We start from the raw sequence: 17174 nt of genomic DNA, 5'->3' as shown, positions 1-17174 counted from the left end.
CTTGCCCCTAATAGTGTAAACGGTGTTGTTAATTGTTATAGGCAAGACAGAAAGGAAATTAAAACAACGCATATACGAACATAATTATGCAATAATTAAAAAAGATCCTAACAACGCCCTTGCAAGACACATAGGCGAACATCCCACTCATAGTTTTAGATTCACAGTTTTACATAGCAGACCATCGCACATAAGGAGTGGTCCATGGCAACTGCTTCTAGAAGTAGACGAATTAATGTGGCAGCTTAGGACTGTTGCCTATGTGTTTCCTGGTTTAAATGAACAAATATCCATCAAATGTATGCTTAAACTTTTAGCTTTAAAAAGATAATAACAACAATTGCTTTGACCCAGGCAAAGTTTGCTAAGTTAAAGCAACATTTTGGGTATTGACTCTTTGTGGTTATAATTTACTGTTTTAAAAAATGTAGGTTTTAAGTTTCTACCTTTGTTCTTTATTTTTTTAAAAATGCTATAAACGTATGGTGTTTAATGATTAAATATTAGTAAATATAACGTATCTATTATCATATATATTTTTAGTATAGTTTATTTGATTGCTAGTTCTTTAATTGTTAATGAGATTATTATATTTGATTAGAAAATGAGACTATATATGGAGACATGGTTGTATTGGCATTTATCTGAAGAAGGTGAAGCATAGCTTTACCGAAAGCGCTCAGTAGAACATTTCAGTTTTATCTGCTTCTTGTTTTTATTGGTTTCCTTCGCTTTATTGGTTAAAAAAGTTCAAAAGTTTTTTTGTTCTGATAAGTTAATAATGTAGCCATCATGCTGTACTGCCAATATGAGCACGAACAATTTTAGATTCATTAAGTGCTGTGGAGCGACACACACAAGCGTACCAACACGGAAGCTTCTGTGGCATGCAAATCACCTCATAAGCAGGTGAATGTCATATAAATGAAGCAGGTAGAGTGATCCAGCAAGCAGATAGGCAGCTCTGCAGTCCCAGTGTCAGTGTTTGCAGTGTACACAGAAGAATTCTGCATACAGGACTGCAGACAGACAAAAAGGGCTGTAAAAATGTAGGTAGATAGAAATAGCATAGCACACACACACACACACACACACACACACACACACACACACACACACACACACACTCACACACACACACACACACACACACACACACGAGCTAATCTATCCACTTCATGTTCCAAAAGTTAGAGTAAATATATTAATTTTTTTTTTAATAATCTTAGCATGTTTGCTTATACATGCCTTATTAAAAAAAGAAACCTGGAAAAATCAAATATTAATAACGAGACAGAAATATGTTACAGAACCCTGAGTGTAGTATCTACAATGATGCACTGGTGCTGTTGCTAACGTGGAAGGGCTTGGAAGGGTGTAGTATCCAGGTTGTGAGCATGGGTCCCTATGTAAATGAGGTGGAAATAGTGAATGGCATAATGGGGTAACCGTGTCTGCATATTCCCTCTGTGTAGGCAGAGAGCCATGTTGGTGTCCACAGAGAAGGTAGCTAACATCAAGAGAGAGTGTGTCCAATAACTTCTAAGCTTATTGGAGCTTAGATGTGTCTGTTTGCACAGGGAGCCGCCATGCTGAACGTAGAAGCTGGGGGGATGTGCACTGACTTCTAAGCTTTGTTTGCCTATGTGGCACATGTTTCTGCTTGTTTGCATGGTGCACTGCTGTGCTGAGTGTGGCAGTTTATGGGTGTGTGCACTGACTACTAAGCAGTGTTTACCTATGGGGTGCACGTTTGCGCGGTGCACTGCAATGCTGAGAGTATCTAAATCTCCTATGTTATAAAGAAACAAAACAAGCAATAAAGAAAGTGATGAGTAAATATGGAACTTTTCCTTGTCATAATTACTGCTGCTGTAGCTTAATATGTATTAATAATACATTTCAACATCCTGATATGGATAGAGATGTAACACTTATGACATTATTTACCTTGCAACCTGTACAAAATGCAATGCCTTTTATGTAAGCAAGTCATGCAGGAAACTAAAAGAGTGCACAATAGAGCACAGCTCAGATATTCATGGAAATCTGCAAAGTAATGTGCTAAACATCACTCTGAACATGGTGATGAACATTGTTTTATGTTCCAGGCTATTGAAGTATTAAGCAATAATCCAAGATGGGGAGATATTGATAATGAATTAGAGCTACATGAATATAAATGGATAATTATTTTACGTGCAGATAAGGTTCTTGGCATTAATGCAAGTATTAGTTTAAAACCTGAATTAAAGCACAAGCAAGCTTGTTTAAAGAAAATGTTTAACAACAGATGTTGATTGATGTTATTTGACTGGTGTTTTTAATTGATTTATTGGCTGCATTATTATTTAAATAAGTGTTTTGTGTAAAATGTTTAAGCACTGAAGAAGGATCTTTTGATCTGAAAGCTTTGCAATAAAACTGTGTTGGATTTTACGGCGTTTGCCAGAGTTTCATTATTTTCTTTAGTATCTAAAAGGCCAATGATGTATTAATTAGTGTTGATCCTTTCTTAACTTCAAATAGGGCTATTAAATTATGTCAATGATATATTAGGCAAGTGCACTTATCATAGGCAGCCAATCACACAGTCAGCACCTACAGTAGAGCATGCATACACCCTATAATCTGACTTTTTTCTCCCATACTCTGCACCAGTGGAGTACAGACTTGGAATTTTAACTGAAAGAATGCTAGGGGCTGCTGCAGGTCTGCTGCATTTGTATGTGTTAGATGCTGAAGTCAATGTTGCTGCTACTGCTGCTGACAATAGGCCTAGGCAGAGAAGGAGAAGAGTGTTCAAGTCCAGGGTAACCTTCCAGGACATACTACAAGAACTCACGCAGCTCTGCCACCCTCAGCTCAGGCACAGAACAAACGCAGGGGAATCCATCTCAGTGGAAACAAAGGTATATGTACCCCTTAGGATAATAGCCACAGGTACCTTCCAAAGACCAACTGGGGACATGACGGGGGTCTCACAGGCATCAGCATCCAGGGTACTCCACCAGTTCCTGGATGCCATGCTACCACATGCCAGTAAGTACATTTATTTTCCTCTCACCCCTGAGGCGAGGGCCAGCAATATGCAACTCTTCTACTGTGTAGCACACTACCCTAAGGTATTGGGTGCAAGAGCTTGCACTCATGTACACATCAAGAGGAGGCTAGAATCTATGTCAACTGCAAGGGGTACCACTCCTTCAACTGCCAGGTCATGTGAAATTATCATGAATGTGCATGCTGGCAGCCCTGGCAGCTATCATGACTCTCATATCTGGCATGCATCATAGTTGTACCAGATGATTGCTAGGGGAGACATCCCACATGGTCATTTAGTGGGGGATGCTGGCTATGCACCAGAACTGTGGATGATGACACCCATCAGAAATGCACACACACCCATGGAAGAATGCCATAATGAGGCACACACACAAACTAGGAACATCATAGAGCATGTAGTTGGGTTGCTGAAGTCAAGGTTCTGGTGTCTCGATATATCTGGTGGAACCCTGCAGTACTCTCCAGCCACATGTGCAGATATATTCACAGTATGTGCCATGCTATACAGTATGATGCAGAATCAGCATAGGGAAGGGATACACAGCCCCCCACCAGTGCCTAGGTCACTACAGCCACACTCACATGACAACTCGGAGGAGGAGCCCCCATGATGATGTCCTTGTAGGCAGACATAGGCATGCCCAGTATGCCCTGGCAAAGGTTAACAGACAATGTATAGCACATACACTGACAACCTAGGGCCTCAGGGACTGACAGTTTACTCCCACTCACATACATATAATAAAATAGCTGATGCCAAGCAACCCACACAACTTGTACCTATCCATGTATTGGCTGTGTACCGCTTGCATCATACAGAGTCAGCCCTGAACTGCAGGTCTAGCAACTGCTGCACTGGCAAGGTAAGTCTCTAACCTACACTCTAATTGTAAGGATTACTATAATAAGGTATCATATGTATGGATCTGCTGCTGTTATGCAAGAAAACATAGTGGGTTATTTGGACAGAATTAACATCCACATGGGACAACTGATACCCAGTCCAATAGTATGGGTTCCTTAATATTCAGTAGGCCTCATTGTTGACATCAGGCAAGGGAGATGTTAAACAGTGGGTAAACATGATATTTGGACTACTGTCTACCCAAGCTGAGTATGTGCTGTTGCTTTCCCACCCCCAATACAGTGGTGTACCCATATAACCACTTTAACAGAAAATCAGCTATGGCATAGCATTGGACCAGGCAATCCAAAGGCTGTAACATAGATAGCTCACACATTGTATGTCTCTCTTTGTGCAGGATAACAATGTACATATGTATGCTGTTGATTGTGTGATGGTTGACCTCTCTCTGTCTAGCGAATTGTGTGGCTCAGTGGTTTAGGGAAGATAGCATGAGTGATGGTATTGATGGTTCTAATCTGGAATTACTCACTTTTACATGTGAGGTAGTAGTATGTTGGTGTTTTCAAAGAACGTCATACCTCCAAACCTCTCAGTGCAAGAAATCTGGACAAAGCCAGAAAGATTTGAGGGGACAAATGCCCATACTTAGGGACAGAGTTTAAATATTGGTCACATAAATCTTGCTGGAAGTAAAGGTGTTGCAGTAGTACATATATTCCGATGGATATAAAGTCTGACACACAATTGTTTGTCTGTAGTGTGTAGAATGTATTGATCTCAGCATTCAATAAAGCAGCAGAAGACCACAAATGTGTGAGGAGCAGACCAAACATATGGAGCAAAACTCTGGACTTCTTCTCTCGGCTTTTCCCGGTTAGGGGTCATCACAGCAGATCACCTGTCCGTTCATGACTGGCAGTGAAGTTTTACGGTGTTGAGTTGCCAGCCCAGCACCCAACCTTCCACAGAAGGCACACACACACACACACACACGCACTCATGCCTAGGGCCAATTTAGAGTGTTCAATCCACCTACAGCATGTCTTTGGGATGTGAGAGGAAACCGGAGCACATGGAGGAAACCCACGAGACCACAGGGAGGACATGGAGGCTCCACACAGAAGGCACCCCAGCCAAGGATCGAACTGGAGAACCTCTTGCTGTGAGGTGGCAATGCTAACCACTGCACCACTGCAGCTGCCCATGGAGCAAAACTCTGGACATTCTGTGAAAATTTGGATAGTTGAGAGGTATCCAGACTGTCAGTCTGTTGGTGGTGTAACATTACCAACCCCAGTCACATATTTAATACAGCAGACAGCTGGGGAATGCTGTGAACATTTTGAGTGAAGTGCAGTACTGCAGAAACAGGAGCAGATGTTAATGTCTGTAACATACAAAATCCTGGACTGGAATACAGGTAGGTGTGGCCTGGAGTCACATTATAAGTACTGACAGTCCCACTGGGCATGAGCGCAATTCTGTTGGCACTTCATTAACATGACCTATTATGTATAAATGCTTATACATACAGACATATACAGATACATATCTGTCTGTCAGTATCTCTCTCTCTCACATGAGTAGAATATCTATCGCTATGTAGTGTCACATAGATATATATAGCTATATATATGAAAATGATATATAGACTCTCCCCATATATCTGCAGAACACATATACATATTGTACACACACAGCTACAGTTATGCATACATCCCTGTTATATACAGAAATATGTGTGTGGATGTCTACTTTTTCTGACATACCCTAATAATGGTGAGTAAACTGCACTATCACACAGCCATAATGTTGCTCAAAGGATCCTAATTAAGGGTACAACAGTACATAATCCACTTACCTACAGATCCCTATGCCTGCTGGATGTCACCCCATAGACAAACACAGGTGAGCAGGTGGTGTAATGTATAATGATGTCAATGCTTGTATGGACAGGGCACAGTGTCCATGCCCACAGTGTCACCTATCTAACTGCAAGCAGCCACATATAGCCATACTGGTAACGGTACACACATAGCTAGGATAAAATCAGTTACCTCACTGCTAGGATGCTAGATGCAGATAACAGTATGAACCAATATCACTCTGCAGGCCACAGATGCTGTTCAACACAAGCCTATTTTGTGTAATGCACAAGTACTGTGTCTGCAATCACATATACAACAGACTTAACTTGTGTTGCATGTAATAAGTACTATAGGCTATAGTGTATAAGCCTAGATAGGTAGGGGGTCTACTCTCCCTGTAGCTCATTTGGTGTGTGTGTGTGTGTGTGTGTGTGTGTGTGTGTGTGTGTGTGTGTGTGTGTGTGTGTGTGTGTGTGTGTGTGTATGTGTGTGTGTGTGTGTGTGTGTGTGTATACCCCTGCAAAACAACAGACATGCTCTCATGAGCTATCCAACTACAATGCTTATACACTTTTTGGGCCTATAACTTGCTGCTGGCTTCCACACTGCCCTATTCTACAAGGTCTGTTGATGTCAGCCACCTTAAGACTACCAGATGACAGTGTAGGAGCAAGACTTAAGCCATGGCATGTGCGATAAATACTGTGCTCTATAGTGTGTAATACTAAATAGGTAGGGGTTCTAATCTCACTCCAGGCTACTTGGTGCACATGTGTGTGTGTGTGTGTGTGTGTGTGTGTGTGTGTGTGTGTGTATATACCCCTGCAAAACAATGGGCATGCCTTCATGGGCTATCCACCTGCAATGGTTATGGATGTTTTGAGCCCGTAAATTGCTGCTGGCTTCCACAATCCTCTATTCTACAAGGCCTGCCGATGTCAGCCATCTTAAGACTACCAGCTGACAGTGTAGTAGCCAAGACTTAAGCCACAGGGTGTGTGATAAATACTGTGATCTATATTGTGTAATACTAGATAAGTAGGGGTTCTAATCCCACTCTGCCCAACATGGTGCATTTGTCTAGCCATATGGCATACATATGATAGCCTATGTAAGGTAGACATAGTTAGGGTTTTGCATCAGTTTATTTGTTGCAGGTGATGTGGCCCCCCCAAATGACTGACCACAACAAGGCTTGCTTATATCAACAAGCATTATATGTTCTAAACAGAAGTACTAGCAGATATGAGTTGTGCTGCATGCATTAGGTACTGTAATCTGTAGTGTGTACCAGTACATAGGTAAGTGTTCTAATCTTCATACAGCCAACTTGCAGTATTTGTGTGCCTTGGTGTGTCCTGTATGCAGTGAGTGGAAGTGGTGCTAGCCTGAATGTGGCCATGTCTGTGTGTGAGGCTATTACAGGAGTATACATTGTGTTATGGGCCCATAGCACATGTGAACTTAACTAGCATAATGGCCATTCAGTCCTCACAATCAGAGACATCTGTATACTGCTCAGTATAGGACCAGGACATATTGCCCCAGTCCAAGATGGACTCAGGCAGATGCTGTGTGCTGAGATGATGGCTGCCCAGCCAGTTAAACAGATAGCATGTGCTGTGCACTGAGGTGCTCTGTGTACCATTAGGCAGGGTCTGTTTCAAGGGTGTGTTTATGTCTGCTAGGCAAATGTCTCACACAAGCATGTAGTACTAACATCACATAGTAGGTGAATGTCCTTACAGTGAGTCATCCATCTACTATGCTCACTACAGATAGGCAGCATATGCACACCCGCAAGGTCACAGCTTTCCCTGTAGCAGACCTTATCACAAATTATGAATGCATGAGTATGCTGACCACCACCATTATCCTTGGTAGACTGTCATACAGATGTGAGCCATGCACGTATACTGCTGTACCTTGCTGAAGTTATAGTTCTGCTGTGCTGCCATGCTATGCTGTGCTGCTTCACTGCCACTGTGTGTCCATAGGTTATCCCCTCAGACTCCTGCAACAGAAAAATACATAGGTCTGTGACATACCTGTCATTGTGTAACAATACAACCAGTACAACATCACACAACATAAGCTCCAGAAAAGTATGTTGCATATGCATGACACATGCCAGCATACAGTATATATTGGTGACCACTACAAGTGGCATGCAAAACAAAATCGCATTATACAAGTACATGTCAAGTAATATAGTCACCCTGTGCATCAGACACATAGCTTCATTCCCCTGCATCGATTGGAAGGATGACAGGGATGTGGCACAGGTATCATAACTTGCACGGGGTAATATGTGGGGGTGCTGAAGGCCTAGGCTGGCCCAAATGGTTGACAGCATGTGTGTGAGGCAGGAAGGGGAGCAGGTTAGATGGGGCATGAAGAAATTCCATGTGTGTCTGTAAGTGACCTGTATGTGACAGTGGTGTGTGTGTGTGTGCATGTACACAGTCAAGCCAGTGCTAGTCCTACACATGTGTAGGTTGGACAGCTGTGGACAGTACATGGTAGAGTTGACAGTTCACCATCTCTGACCATGAACATGGGAACCGGCTCCAACAGGAGTTACACTGGCACCACCATGCCCAAGGTCAGACACAGTGCTAGTATCTGATGGTGACTGCTGTCTGCTGGGACCATGTCAACCACTGGGCCACCCAGGACCACATGCTCATGGCCTGCTACATCATGGTGTGAACAGCACACTCCTCTCTGTAGTGCTGTATGTACTGCCACTATGGGAGCGTAACTGTGCATGGCCACATGGACTCTTAGCAGATGGTGTTGCTGACCTATGTCCATGGGTCCAACGCCCAACTCCAACCACATGTTCCAGCACAGACAATGTGTGGCCCAAGACAGACACTATCTCAACCCACTGTCTTTCCAGTGCATCAGTGAACCGCTCCAGGGTGTCCCCAATGTGGTGGAGGCAGTCACAGATGTCAGACCATGCTGCATCCATATCCCTAAGCATACGTCTGGTGTTCCATTCAAAACATGCCTGTGCCTCCATGACAGCCTGAAGCATGTGCCGAGTGGCCCGTGATGTGACACCTGCAACAGGTAGTGGATGGCCAGCAGTCCTCCTATGAGCACCCCTGTCAATCCACCTGTGTTGGACCTCACCAGCTCTCTGGCTATGGCCAGTGTCTACACTCACCGAAGCCATGGATGCCACACTCGCCTGTTTAATATCTCCACCCTCTGACTGTCCATATATGAGGCCTGTGGGGAATGAGTATGTTTAGACATACTGACTGTGTGCTATGGCAATGGGGGCAGAAGAGGGATGTCAACCCTCTGGGACAGATTCAGCCCCCAACAACCCCACCTGTGCCTCACTGTGGCCACCATCATCATCAGAGTCTGAAGAGACACTGACATCAGGTGGTATGGGGGAGAGACCCCAACCTCCCCAGTCGCCTGTGGAAACCAAGACAAAAGCAGTACATTACCACCTACACTATTTATGGAAAATCCACAAAGAGTCATAATAATGAAGATCCACAACTACATTACCACTCTCACATCCTCTCATCTCCACCTTCATGCACAACAGACTTCCTCACAACCACATACACATTCGAGTCAAGGCCTTTATAACATGCACGTCAGGTAAATCACATGGCACTTGCCCAGTACAATGTACCTTTTAGGTATGCAATATGACACTATACCTGATAACACAGCACATAAAACCCAGTACGCCTATCTTAAGGTGGCTAACTTCTTGCCACCCATGCAAATGGAGAATAGTTGCATGACCACCAAATCATACATCAAAGCACTGTACAAACACATACACAAATGTATGGTCCTCGCCACACCCAGTAGAACCAAGACGCTCTCCTCCAAAAAAAGGAAGCCAATCTGGTGGTCCCCTACCATAAACAAACTCTACAACAGAAGGCGGAAACTGATGGTGAATAATATGAAGTCCCAAGACTGGAAAAACTCCCTTATCAACCTCAACAAAAAGTTGAGATTCCTCATCAAATCCTCTAAAGCTAGCTATGAAAACAGAATTGCAGCAGATAGTAAAGACAGCCACAAGGCCTTCTATATTTATGTAAATAATCTCCACAGCAATAGCCAGATTTTGCTCTGATTGACTGCACAATGGTGCCTCCTATACCGAGCCAACAGATATTGCCAATAGACAGTGCCAACTTTACCCCTCTCTCCCCCCAAAAGGACCAATCACAATGCCAGAAGATTGCCAGGCACCCAGTATTACTGCTATACAGGTTAAAACAGCACTATCCAAGGCCAGGAATACAGCTTCTATGGGACCTGACAATATCCCTGGCTATGTTCTACACAAACTTCAGAGTGAACTGGCACCTCACCTGTGTGTCCTGTTCAATCACAGCCTCACCTCAGGCTTTGTCCCTACTGAATAGTGCACTGCTACAGTCATCCCTCTCCACAAAGAAGGGGCAACTACAGATCGTGGGAACTATCGCCCCATTAGCCTGACGAGTCTGATATGCAAAGCTATGTAACTCATCATCATGGACCTAATAAACAAGGATATAGGGAATCTCCAAACTCTGGATCCCACACAGTTTGGTTTTGTGAAGGGTAGATCATGCCTGCTCAAACTGGTCGACTTCTTTGAGTCAGTCACCAGAGCTGTGGATGAAGGCAAGGTGGTTCATACAGCCTACCTTGATCTGGCCAAGGCCTTTGATACCATTCCCCACTCAGGAATCATAGAAAAACTCACTAAGCTAGGCATCAATCCCTATATCACTAGGTGGGTTGCAAACTGGCTCACAGATAGAACCCACAGTGTGAAAGTAGCTGACTCCAAGTCAGACTGCCGACCAGTCATGAGTGGAGTCCCACAGGCTTCAGTCCTGGGTCCTCTCCTGTTTGGTATCTACTTCTCTGAAGTCCAGACCAACATGAAGGGCTCTGGCTGACAAAATTCACAGATATTGCAAGATTTGAGCTATTATTAACTCCCCAAGTGATGTTGACATCCTACAGAAAAGCCTCACTGAGACCAATGATTGGTGTCAGAACCATGGCTTTAAGCTCAATGCCAAAAACTGTGTTGTCATCCCTTTTGGTAAAAACTCAGTTCCCACTAATTGCCACATCGATGGTAGTCCACTGAACACATAAGGTGTTATAATAAATCTGGGAACATAGGTTGACAGCAACCTCTCTTTTGACCACCACATTGCCACTGTGGTCACAAAGTCCTTCTATGCGGCACATCTCATTATTAAGGGTTTTGCATCCAGGAAGAAAGAGATCATTGTCTCCCTCTACTCTTCCATCATTAGGCCAATCATCAAGTGCAATGCCCCATTTGGCATGTACCTCACTAGACACCTGCAACAACTGGAGAGGCCACAAAAGTACCTCACAAAGAGGATCCTAGGCCTTAAACACTTGTCCTGTATGGACAGACTCGAAAAACTCCAGCTATTCTCTGTTTCATATCACCTACTTAGAGGTGATTTCTGCTTGACTTACCAAGCTCTGCTAGAAATGCTACATCTAAACTCACTAAACTAGGTATAAATCCCTATGTCACAAGATGAGTTGCCAAATGACTCACTGACAGAACCCACACTGTGAAAGTAGCAGACTCCAAATCTGACTTCAGACCAGTGACAAGTGGAGTACCACAGGGTTCAGTCTTGGGTCCTCTCCTGTTTGGTATCTACTTCTCTGAAGTACAGGCTAACACAGAAGGTCTTTGGCTAATGAAGTTTGCAGATGACTGTAAACTAGGAGCCATAATCGAAACTCCTAACAATGTGGACATCCTACAAAGGGGCCTCACTGAGACAGATACCTGGTGTCAAAGCCACGACCTCAAGCTCAATGCCAAAAAAGTGCATTGTCATCCTCTTTGGTAAAAACTCTGTACCCATGAACTACAACATAGGCGGTAGTATACTTAACACCGAAAGTGTGATAAGAGACCTTGGGACACAGGTGGACAGTAGTCTCTCCTTTGATAATCACATCACCACAGTAGTCAGGAAATCCTTCTATGTGGCACACCTCATCACAAAAGGTTTCTCATCCAGAAAAAAAGAGGTCATTGTTCCCCTCTACTCATCACTCATTAGACCCATTATAGAGTACAATGCCCCTTTTGGTATGTACCTCACAAGACATCTAAAACAACTGGAAAGGCCGCAAAAATACCTCACAAAGAGGATTACCGGCCTCAAACAGATGCCCTATGCAGACCATCTCAAAAAACTCCAGCTTTACTCCGTTGCATATCACCTACTCAGAGGCAATCTCTGCCTAACATACAAAGCTATGTCAAACCCAGAGCTGTTGGACATGCTCCACTTAAAGAAATCCCAATCCCTCCAAGCTACATGTTCTAGGGACCTAAACCTTGTCACCACAATAAACAGAACATGCTGGAGGGATAGATGCCTGTCCCAGAGACTTCCCATACTCTGGAATAAACTACCTATCTATATCAAACAAAGCTCCTCATTAGCACTGTTCAAGAAAAATCTTGATGATTGGATGGGAAATAGGAAATTCACCCCGGGGAATCACCTCTGTGGCTTGGCTCGACAGTGGCATAGGAAAATAATTTTCTTGGGTGGCAAAAGCTAGGGTACCTTTTTGGCTGGGCTTGTATAGGCCCCAGGGCCAATAACCTAGTACCTACCTATGAACCTATGAACCTAAGAATCTAAAGAATCCCTCCACACTACACACTCCAGAGACCTCAACCTCATTACCACAATCAACAGAGTATGCTGGAGGGACAGATTCATAACCCAGAGATTACCCATGCTATGGAATAGATTTCCCATACATGTCAAGCAGAGCACCTCACTGGCCATCTTCAAGAGAAATATTGATGAGTGGATGGGAAATAGAAAATTCACCCCAGGGATCACTCCAGTGGCTCTACTCAATAGAGGCACTGGGAACTAAAGGCTGGGTGGCACGATGCCAGGGTAATCCTATGGGCTAGGCTTGTACAGGCTCCAAGGCCATTAGCCTAGTGCACACCTATGAACCTATGAACAAATATATACAAATACAAGTATCAATGCTTAAGATATGTACCATTGACCTTCCTGTATGTACAAGGCATTTTGGATTAATTGTCCCATGTACACCAGGAGGCCTATTCACTCTGAACTATAACTGCAAAAGCGTTTCTGCTCATTCAACTACACTCCTGTGATTACGCACTCTCGGAAACTTAGGCAACTGTTCCAGACATATTACACAACATTACCTGTACATAAGATATTATCCTGATCTTCACCCTTAATAGCATATGTATGTTCCATAACAAAACAATATCAAGATTACCATAAGCAGAACCATGGCCTTGGACAACTCCTGATGGACCTGTAAAAAAGGTGAGTGTGAGGTAATTTCAGTACCACCGCATGCTGCAGCACAGCAAGGTAATACCTGCATATATCTCACATGTACAGTAGCTACTGTGTTACTTGATGTATTGCTGACATTCTGAGTATGAATGTACAACTGAGTTAAACCCCCCTACACAGCACATAGACCTGACTCCCACGTAAATGTATGTACAGCCTGACAGAATGACTGCTACAGTATTACAATGGTAATCACGGTAAGCTTACCTGCACGCTCCTCTGCTGTGGACACTGTGGCAGCCACCTCCACAATGTATGGTGTGATGGATGACTGTGAGCTGTTGTGTGTCCCTAGGTTCACCAGGCATTCTTCAGTGGCCATGAGTGATTGTTCCATTGCAGGTGCTCCACCGGTGACAGCATGATCTGCGGCTACATCAGCTGCCATTTGTCATGTAGCATTCACCATGTCCATAGTGTGGTGTTGGCCCTGCTCATATGCCCTGTTCTAGTGACCAGTCTCATTCACATTCTGGGCAAGGTCTACCCACAGTGCAGCCCACTGTTCCTTGTTATGTCTCTCCTGGATAGGAGGATGTGATGATGCTGCCATAGTCCTTGAAGCATAAGTTAATTCTCTGCATCTGAGAAGGGGGCGTGCCTTCTGCTATACATTAGTCCTAAAACACACCAAAAGGGAAACACATTACAGGCTCACATACATAGATGTCCACTAAGTACAGATACAGCAAAAGCAAACTGGCTGGCACTATCCACTGCTTGCTCACTCATGTCATACCCCACAGTGTGACAACATACTATCTGTGTGGATACAACTGAGATAGTATCATTACTGAGGTACTTCCCTGTGTGCCATGAGAGACTCTGCTGTATGAGCATATACCAACACTCCGGTCCACTGTAGTGTGTCCCCTAAGGCCAGCCACCCAATAATGTGTTGTAAGACCAGTGCCAGATAAATAGCACTGTGCTATTACAACCAGTATATTGGAACATCCAACAACACCAGTGTGCTACAATGACAAAAGACAATGCAACCCTGATATATTGTATGTCCCATGTATGTGTAAGACAGCAGGTTATCAATGACATGTCATTACCACAAGTCTAAGACAGGCTTACTGCTGTACTCCCTATTACCCATATGTCTATGCTCCCATCTGCATCCTGTTATACACAAAAAACAGTTACATACTACTACTGTGTCACAAAGGTGTGCTCTGTATGAGGAAAGTCTCACACAAAATGTTTGCTCATAGCCAGCTGCTTTCATTTTAACATGCTGTTCATTAGCAGATAATTGCCTCTAAACCAATCTGTGACTCTCATATGGTAATTGCAGCCAAAACAGCTGAGTTGCAGTATCATTAGCCAATGACATCCAACCACTATGCAATATATAAGGCCTGCATGTAGAGCAGGGCCCCTTTCTTAGCTGTTGAGATGGACATTACTGGGGTGAGGAGACTACATTGTTACAGAGGGTAGGTCTGTAGCAGAAACCTTTACATAGAGCTGTGTGTACCACAGGCTGCAGCTGCTGCTGCAAGTAGTAGATATAGGCAGAGAGTGTGAACACATTGGTGGACAACAAGCTGTAGATGTATGTGTGTCAACTGTGTGAGCCTTGTTGTAGAGGCAGAGCCAGGGTGAGAGTACCCTTTACACTCCAATTATGGCATGTGTTTAAGGTACGTATGTTAGGCAACTGTGTCAATAACAGACTACTAGGTGACATATAGTAATGCTATAAGTATGTGATGTGTGCCCCTACCTGCAGACCTGTGACTTCAAGCAGTGAAAAGCAGTTATTTACTTTGCAATGCTTTGTGTGGATAATGAGTGCATGAGTTATTTATTAATTGCTGTCTTCACAATAATGTAATTGAAATGCAACACAACACTGGATTTGAACCCAGGACTGTGTGTGGCAAAATGTACTGTATGCAAGGCATTTAACAGACTGAGCTACTGAGTTACTGCTACAGTGGGTGTACTTGCAAGATATATGTGCATGCATACAGGCTGTGACATACATTTACTGCATCCATCAGTATGTGCCTAGCTTTAAATGGATGTATTTCTACACCAGAGTCCCAGTTGACTATGTATTTTGTCATGAATGCCTTAGCAAGTTACTTTCTACATGTTGCTGATAAAAGGGCACATTTACCTGCTATCACAGGCCTCAGTTCCATCCATTATCATGTCTTTGACTGTCTAGTGGTATACTGTTGCTCCAGAGTTCAAGGTACACTCCCATTTTATATCACTTCTTATTCTAGTTTGCATGGTGCTGCACAGCATGCAGCTCTGCTCAAGCATGCCTAATGACTGTAATTGGCAATGACTATGTTTTGTTTAAACCACCTGTTTTAATTAAAAGTTGCATGGCATGGCAGGTTAATACAGTGTGCTGCAGGTATGATGCACTTGGGCCCAAAACAGGGCAGAGGTGTTTATTTTGCACGTGTCTTACAATGTTAGAAACACATATAATCATTATACCTCTATTTAGCTGAGCTTAGTGAAGCTGCATGATGCAGTGCATTGTGCAGCTCAGCACTAAAAGTATAAAGAAAAGAAAAAAGGGGAGATAGGAAAGTTGTGAAATGGGAGCAAGCAGAGGGAAAAACATAGTGAAAGGCAGGGAGGGATCTGCAGGAAGGGTGTAGGAAAGAACCATAGCTTTCCATTTCATGTACAGCAACAACTGTGCATTTTGACACAATTTGTAGATGAATTTGGATTCTCAAACTCCAGAGAGAGGGGTAAGGACAACATAACTGCATTGTCAAGCCAGTTGGAGTGAATTATGTGTGTCCAGTGGACATGTGTGTGAAATGGAGAGCTATGTATGGGACAATATCTTTTGGGGGGGACAGGTGCCCATTTATTTTTTTAAGGTGAAAGTGGAATGTTGGGGAAGGGACATAGGTAGGTGTGGGGGAGGTAGGTTGTGTAGGTGAGGATGCATTTGCAACAGACAAGACATACAAGACAGCAGACAGGGGAGGTGTGTGACACATGAGGTGGATGAACACCTTGGATAGGGAGGGTGTTGTGGAATCTGAGTCCCACATGCCTCCAGATGGCAGCAGTGTGACTCATGCTCCCACCCATGGGACTGTCAACACTGCTCCATCACTGCTCCAAGGGTGTCTGTGCTGGAGGATGGGCACCAGGGTGAGGCTGCCCCACCAGGGTGACCAGCATGCCCTCAATCTGGCGCAGGTGGTGGTGATAGCCACAGTGGATTATTCTGCGTACCAAGACTGGGAGCTCAGCATGGGTGACATCACCCCCTCTGCTACCGCTCCCTTGCCCATATATTTGTTTTCTTCCTGGTAAGAGAAAAAATGTGAGCATTCCATGATTGATACTGAAAATGTAGTGCTGTATACCACTGAATTTGAACTCAGTACTGTGTGTGGTGAAATGTACTGCATAGAAAGCATTTAACAGACTGAGCTGCCAAGTCACTGCTGACTGTTGAGTGACTGATACTTACCTGGAGATCACCTGGAACTATACTATGAACAGAGCAGCACAAGTTACAGGACATTCCTCTGGCATTCTAGTACTATTACAGCATTACAGTAGACTGCAGTGACAGTAGAACACACATGCATGGAATGCTGCATATATGAAAAAAATCTGTATTTTAGAATCAACAATTCTAGCGAACACATTTTATTGTTATTGGTTTGAAATATCTATGAAGTCCACACACAATATCTGCCCATGGACTGGGCTACCTCACCCATATAGCTTTAGTACCTACTGTCTGAGGAAGAGAGAGCATTATGTGCCTGATATTGGCCTGGAGAGAGCCTTGGACACTACTATGGGTTGAGCAATACAGTTTGCAGACCATTAGATTTGCTGGCTACAGCTATTACAATGTCACACTTGACTGCAGCAACCTTACCATAGACAATCAATGCATACAGCTCTACTGCAATGGTTTTGACAAAACACAATCCTGCT

Source organism: Protopterus annectens, chromosome 2.part0 (genome assembly GCF_019279795.1).
Source record: "Protopterus annectens isolate FY-2018-M chromosome 2.part0, PAN1.0, whole genome shotgun sequence".
Lineage (NCBI taxonomy): Eukaryota > Metazoa > Chordata > Ceratodontiformes > Protopteridae > Protopterus > Protopterus annectens.
Note: the sequence above shows the minus strand (reverse complement) of the source record.